Source organism: Phyllostomus discolor, chromosome 12, assembly GCF_004126475.2.
Source record: "Phyllostomus discolor isolate MPI-MPIP mPhyDis1 chromosome 12, mPhyDis1.pri.v3, whole genome shotgun sequence".
NCBI lineage: Eukaryota > Metazoa > Chordata > Mammalia > Chiroptera > Phyllostomidae > Phyllostomus > Phyllostomus discolor.
The window spans coordinates 7725937-7733662 of record NC_040914.2 but is presented as its reverse complement, the minus strand read 5'-3'; the positions used below and the strand labels follow the sequence as shown (position 1 = coordinate 7733662).

At 48.9% G+C, this 7726-nt stretch overlaps 1 pseudogene; it reads left to right on the top strand.

Annotated features, from left to right (window-relative positions):
- The first annotated feature begins 829 nt into the window (after positions 1 to 829).
- LOC114511074 lies at positions 830 to 6934 on the top strand (annotated as a pseudogene).
- Positions 6935 to 7726: the final 792 nt, after the last annotated feature.

The window sequence follows — 7726 nt, the reverse complement described above, 5'->3', positions numbered from 1 at the left end:
TAGCATTTAGCTGAATGCTTCATTTAGCATGTACTCCTCGGAGCAGTCTACTCACCAGGACCCATATATACTCCTGCTGCTTCATTGGCTGTCCATGCCATGTTATAGCAGAATATTCAAAATGAAACTACCACTTTGAATTAATACCTTAACTGTGCCAGGAGTGCAGTGAATGTTTTTCCTTATAACCATGGGGATCAGAAATTTGCGGCAGCAGAGGCATGGGCAGCAGCAGCAGAGAAATACATGTATTAAGCTCCTGTTCAGTAGCCCACTCTCAGAAGTCAGATCTCAGCATCTGAAGTTGCTTCTCTCTCTCTCTCTCTCTCTCTCTCTCTCTCTCTCTCTCTCTCTCTCTCTCTCTCTCTCTCTCTCATCCTCACATGTTTAAACCTACATCACCCCTCAGAGGAGCACCCCCAAATCCACAGCACACATTTTGTCTCATTCCAATACCCTTAAATCTTTGAGTATTCTCTCTCCAGACCACAAAACCCACAAGTTTAGGGTTCCTTCTAACTCTGAGACCCAAAATCAGAAGTTCAGGGGCTCACACATGCAAAAAGTCCAGAATCTTGCAGTTTGTAATATTTCTACTATCCCTGCAAGTTCATAGCCCTGGTCAAACACCTCACAAGGAGTCAAAAATTCAATCTTGGGCCCACTCCCTGTTAATCCACCAAGGAGGACCTGCCTCGTACATTGGCAGCTCCCCAAACTATGCTGGGGAGCACAGTGGGGAGTGTAGTTGGAACATAATATGACACAGTTACATAATCAGAACCAACATCCACCCTTCTGTTCCAGGAGGTATAAGGGCAAACCATCCCAGCCATCACCATCTCACCATCACTCTCAGTGCCACTATGCTGGCCTCAGGGCTGCTCCTGGTGGCTTTGCTGGCCTGCCTCACTATAATGGTCTTGATGTCTGTCTGGCAGCAAAGGAAGCGCTGGGGAAAGCTGCCTCCTGGCCCACCCGCATTGCCTTTCATCGGGAACTACCTGCAGCTGAACACAGCACAGATGTACAACTCCCTCAAGAAGGTGTCAGGAGGCAGGGAGATGGGTGGTAGGGTGGGGCTGGGGGCCTCTGCAGGCTGGCTGGGACTTGGTGGCAGGGGATTGGAAAGGGTGGACTGAAATCTTAGAAAACTCTTAGGAAAGGGCATTTTCAATGTTAGCATCAGGGTCCTAGCCAGGAAAGACCAGATCTTGGGATGTCCAGTCCTTGACTGTCAGAACCTGGGCAAAATGCATGCCATTCTGTGAAGGCCGTGTACAGAGCCTGTTGAGACTTGAGGCTGCACACACTCACCACTACCGCCCCTCTCCTTCAGATCAGGGAGCGCTATGGTCCAGTGTTCACAATCCACCTGGGCCCGAGGCCAGTCGTGGTGCTCTGGGGCCAGGAGGCTGTGAAGGAGGCTCTGGTGGACCAGGCAGAGGAATTCAGTGGGCGAGGCGAGCAAGCCACCTTTGACTGGATCCTCAAAGGCTATGGTGAGGGGAATCTTATGTGGGGGAATGTGGTTAAGCAGACTTAATGGCTTCAGTTTCCCCAGCATTCTTCTGCCAACTGACCCACTCACTCAGGGCTGTGTCAGATCCCTTCCTCTCCATCCCTGTCTCCTTCCCTGTTTATCCCTGTGATCCCTCCAACTTGTCTTAGTGTGTCTGCATCTCCCTGCTTCTCTCTACCCCATCTCCCAATTCTCTTCTCTCTGTTTCTCTTAAAAGCACTTGGGATTTTGGCTTTGGAGCTCTGGTCCCATATCTCCACGTTGCTTGTTATCTTATTCTCCTTCTCATTTTTTGTGCTTCTTCATGTTCCTCTCTCTATCTCCCTGCCTCTTTTTTCCTCTGTCCTAGAATCTCACTATTTCTCTTTCAACTTCCTCATAGCCTCCATTTTTTGGTAATAATACTCTCTTGTCTCCAGAGCTTCTCAGTTTCTCCCTGGTATATTTTTCACCATTCTCCACCTCAGTTTTAGGATCCTTCTCAATTTTCACTTCCACCTCCCAGATCTCCAGATATCTCACTTTGCCTCCTTACCTACACTTCTCTCCCTCTCTTCATGTGAGTGTCTCTGTATCTCACTGCTTCTCTAGGCACCCGTCTTTCACCTTTCCTTCTCATTTCCTTCTAACTTGGTCCCTTTTTATTTCTCCATGTGTCATTCTCTCTCTTTCTCTCTCTCTCTCTGGAAGGGCCCCACACCCCTCTTTAAGCCCACTCCCCACCCCTACCCTCCCTCCCTAAGGCATGGTTTTCAGCAATGGGGAGCACTCCAAGCAGCACCGGCGCTTCTCCATCAACACTCTGCGGGACTTTGAGTGGGCAAGCAGGGCATCGAAGACCGAATCCAGGAGGAGGCAGGCTTCCTCCTGAGGCCCTTCAGGCCACACGTGGTGAGCTGGAGACCCCAGGGTACTGAGGAGGAAAACAACCTACTGAGAAAGGTTCTTTCTGACCTGGGAAGGGAACTGGGTTGAGGGAAGGTGTTCCTCAAATTCACAGAGTGGCATCAGATCACCAAGTTCACTCTCCCAAATCCCTTCTCACTCACCGACCCCACACCTCATTCCAGGCACTTTCATAGGGAGGTTTCTTCCTGAGCCGAACTGTCTCCAATGTCATCAGCTCCATTGTGTTTGGGGACCGCTTTGACTACGAGGACAAAGAGTTCATGTCACTTGCTGAGCATGATCCTGGGAATTCTTCCAGTTCACAGCTACATCTACAGGGCAGGTAAATGGTCCCGCCCTGGCTCAACAATGGACCCTACCACAACCAACCATCTACTCTCCCACATGGACTCAGGTGCCCCAAATCCTATCCTCCTACAGATACCACCCACTCAAAACCAGTCTCCTCCTTGCACAAGTGAATGCAGAAGAGGTGCCCTAAACCTGCTCTCCAATACCTGGATATCTCAGCAATACTTGCCCTACAAAAACAGAAAGGGTAGGAAGGGAGGGAGGGTGGCAGCAAGGAAAGGACAGAAGAAGGGAGGGAAGGAGACAGGGAGGGTGAACACGAGGGAGGAATTCCTAGATATGGATCCCAAACCAATTTACCTAAATTCTAGGACAAGGGACTTCAACATTTAACTCACATGAAATTTAGATATATAAGCCATCCACCCCATCTAAATACCTAAACATCGAGACAGGTGCCTTTAAACCAGTGCCTCCCTTGCCCTGAGGCAAGTCCCAGTCCAATTTGATGATGTCCATTAACACATGTCCTTCCCTTCCTTCTCCATGCCCCACCCTCAGCTATATGAGATGTTCCACTCAGTGATGAAACACCTGCCAGGGCCACAGCAACCATCACTTAAGGCACTTCAGGGAGCACTTTATAGCCAAGAAGGTGAGCAATACCAATGCACACTAGATCCCAACACCCCACGGGACTTTACTGATCCTTCCTCATCCGCATGCAGGAGGTACATGTCAGCAGCTAGTGGTGAGAGAGAAGTCACGCAGAGGGTTGGGAGGGAAAGAAGCCCATTATTTTGTCCACTACATCATAATAATCCTCACAACTCCAATCAATTCACCATCACTGTCTCTCTACTGACCCCTTACCCATGGGCTGGAATTGCATGTGCAAATCATAACCCACAAGCACATGTATAACACTGTCATGCAAACAGGCACTATTTTAAACAACTTTATTCTTTTCACCTATTTAACACTCATACCAGTTCTTGTAGAGGCTCTACTATGATCGTGATTTTAGGAAAGAGGAAACTGAGACCCAGAGAGTATAAGTGCCATGCCTGAGGTCACACAGTGAGGAAGCAGTGGAACCTAAGCTCAAACCCTGGCCTCTCAGACTCTAAGGCCAGTCTTTTGGGCCACCATGCTCTTACCTTTCATTCCCTGGTTATAAGGTAACCTGTGTGGGACAGGTGACCTGGCTTTACTATGTGACACCTGAGGGTCCCTACTCCCAGCTGGATGTCAATCTCCTTTCTGTGAAGAAAGGAGACAGGGCTTTATGGAGTCTGAAGTTCAAGAAGAAAGGAAAGGGAGTGGATTCTCCATAGTAAGCTGCAAGGTTTTCGGGGAGGGAATACTGTACAGCTGCTAAAAAGTCTGTCTGTGTTTCAGAAAATATCTCTTCAACTCTCTCTGAGGCAATCTATCATAGTCTGTCTACCTCTCTTTCTCATTCACTGTCTGTCTCTACCCCTCCCTTTCTAATATTTCTACAATTAGAAAGTGGCAACTAAGATGGTAATTAAAGGATAGATAGTCAGCTGGGCAAAGAGTGTGAGAAGAGCATTTGGGACAGAACCAGCAGCCTGGGAAAAGGCCTGGCACAACTGGGGCCATTCTTACCACCTTTGAGAGCAAGGGTGGTGGGCTAGGCCTGAAGCTGCCCTTCCCTGCAGGAACAGAAGAACCCCAACACAGAGTTCTACTTGAAGAACCTGGTAGTGACCACACTGTCCCTTCTCATTGGGGGCACTGAGATGGTCAGCACAACCCTGTGATATGGCTTCTTCTTGCTCATGAAGCACCCAGATTCTGAAAATTCCTCTTAACACACTGTGCATCCTCACCTCTCAAAGCCCTGGGCCCTCAAACACATCCTGCTAAACAAACACTAGGTCATGATATTCAACTGATTAGTAAATAGCTCCTATGCTGAGCCCAGCAATCCTCAAGTTTCCTCCCTCACAGCTTGCCCCATGATTCTGGCACAACCAGGTTATCAGGACCCAGTGCCAACAATGTCTGTGGACACTGTTTTGAATGCTTTCTCAATGTCACACACGAAATCATGCATGTCATATATCCAGTTGTAGAGATTTGGATTATCATCCTGCCCAGACACCCCTAGGTACCTAAACATATTCTCCCCTATCCCCCAGCCAAGGTCCATGAAGAAATTGACCAGGTGATTGGCAAGAACCATCAGCCCAAGTTCGAAGACTGAGCCAAGATGCCCTACACAGAGGCAGTAATCCAGGAGATCCAAAGATTCGGAGACATCCTCCCCATGGACCGGGCTCGTAGAGTCACCAAGGACACCAAGTTTCAAAACTTCTTGCTCCCTAAGGTGCTGCTCTTACCTGGTCTACATGGACCTCAAACCTGATCCCTCTGACCCAACACCCCACACTCCTTACAAGCTTTCCAGTGCCTGTCTGACTCCCTCAACTGCAGACTTCCTCAATCACGTGTCCATTCAACTTTTCCACTTAGAGACAACTGAATCCCATGTCTACCTAAGACCTGTTGCCTTAGGTCTTAGGTACATATGAACTCCATGTCCCCCAAATTTCATTTCTCAAGCAACATTAACCTCACTTCCCAGGCCTGCCTGCCTCTGGGACATGACTCTCATGACCCTCTATATCCTGTCTTGAGAGACATGACCCCATGACCCCCAAATCTGCTGCCCCAGGAGACACAGACCCCAGGCTCCCTGAACTATTGGTCACAGGGACATAAAAGTCATGTCCCACAAAGCTCCTACCTCAGGGAAGACCCGGACTCCCCTGCCTCCCATTTCTCCTCACCTACAGCACTCAAATACCCCCTCTGGCTCCATGAGCTCTCGGCACACACATCCCCCTCCCACTTATCAAATCCCCTTCCACCTCCCCACCAGGGCACTGACGTATTTCCAATGCTGGGCTCTGTGCTGAAGGACCCCAAGTTTTTCTCCAATCCTCTTGATTTCAACCCCCAGCACTTCCTAGATGAAAAGGGGCAGTTTAAGAAGAATGATGCGTTTGTGCCCTTCTCCATTGGTAAGAGTCCACTGTGTGATGCCAAGCCACCAGTCACACCAACAGGGGCCCCTTCATCCCAGTTCCCCTCTCTGAGGTGTAGCCTAGTATCTTCCTCCAGCTCTGAAGTCCCTCTTATGATCGACCCTGCAGCCAACCAACTGCAAACCTCATAAATACCAAGTACCTGAGCCCAGGCAGAAAGAAAGGGATGATTGTACCCATTTCAGAGATGAGAAAAGTCAAGGCCCACAGTGACTCAGAGACTTGTCCAAGGTCACTGAAATTCTTCAGAGTCCTAACAAGGAGATGGCAACACAGTGGCCATATTAGTGTTTCAGAGGAAGGGTCATGTAAATTCCCATTGCTACATCTTGATATGATTCACCACCATACCACATTCAAGGGACACTGAGGATGAGGGATGTTAGGGGCTTCTCTGAAGGTCTCTCAGGCCTCAACAGAACACCCCCTTCTCCCCAGGAGAATACATCAGGAATTGGGAGAGCAGTAGGCCTCACCTCCTCCCACCTGTCTTTTCAGGAAAGCGGTACTGTTTTGGAGAAGGCCTGGCTAGAATGGAGCTCTTTCTCTTCCTCACCACCATCATGCAGAACTTCTACTTCAAGTTTCAACAGTCACCCCAGGATATCGATGTGTCCCCCAAACATGTGGGCTTTGCCACCATCCCACCAAACTACACCATGAGCTTCCTGCCCCGCTGAGCTAGAGTTGCCACTGTCCCCGACCAAATACCCAGGGCTAGTGGGAGGAGAGAACAGGTGAAGAGGGGTGGCCTGGGTGGGGCTAGCAGTAGGGGTGGAGATAAGAATGGTAGGCAGAGGGCTGGAGGAAAGGAAGGTGGATAGGAGAGGAAGAAAAGCAGATAGGCTCTCTGTTCACCTTGCTAGACATTGAGCCTTCAGAGCTGGGATGAAAGGAAGGGAAACCTTACACTGTACCATGAATGATCATAATAACAACAGCAATTAGTTATTAAGCATGTAATCTGTGTCAGCCTATAAGCAAATCATTACCCACTCAAACCCCCTGATGCTCACAAACCTTTGAAACAGAAACTGTGCTTGTGCCCATATTATGGGAGATACAGCTGACACTCAGAAAGTCTCTAACTGAGATCTGACAGAACACAATAAATGCTCAGCAAGTACTTGAACTCCGATCCACACAGGGAGGGCTATCCTAAGTTTGGTAAGAACCTACCAAACTTTGGGTAGGTTCTTAAAAACAAGAAGTTCCTTATGTTTCAGAGTATTTACCTCCCACAGTTTTCAAGGGTCACACTAAGTGGAAGGAGCCTCCATAACACAGGTATGTCTTAAGAGCATTCTGAGGTAAATCACTCCCATTGGATCAATTTAAATATTCTCTCAGAAAATTCTTCCTCCCATGGTATCATCACCCCCCACCCGACTCCTAAGCCACTCAACAAATTTAACAGTCATTCAACCAGTTTTTACTGAACCCTCTACTTTTGTCAGCCCATGCTAGGTGATGCTGAGGACACAGGAGTGACCAAGAGAGTCCTGGGCCCTGACCACATGCAGCTTTTACTCTAGAGGGGAGACAGACCAGTCACAAGGCAGTGACAGCTCAGAATGTATAATGCTGGGATGAGAAGGCACAGGCAGAGAGGTCAGCTTGGGGTAAGGGAGCACAGACAAAAGGATCAGGGCAGGATCAGGGGCATAGGCAGCAGGCTCAAGGTGGAAAGGGAAGGCACAGGTAGAGGGCTCAGGGATTGGGTGGGGCATCTTAGCAGAGAAATCAAGGCAGAATAGTGGGACACAAAGAGATGGGTAAGGACCAGGAAGGGGGACTCAGGAAACTGTAAAAGCCAAGAAATGGCACCTGGTCAACCTTGTAGGTTCAGGGTAAGCCTCTAAAGGGCCAAAAAGGATTTTCAATGGAAGGATAGACAGTGTTGTGAGGGAGAGTTGCAGGCAGAGGA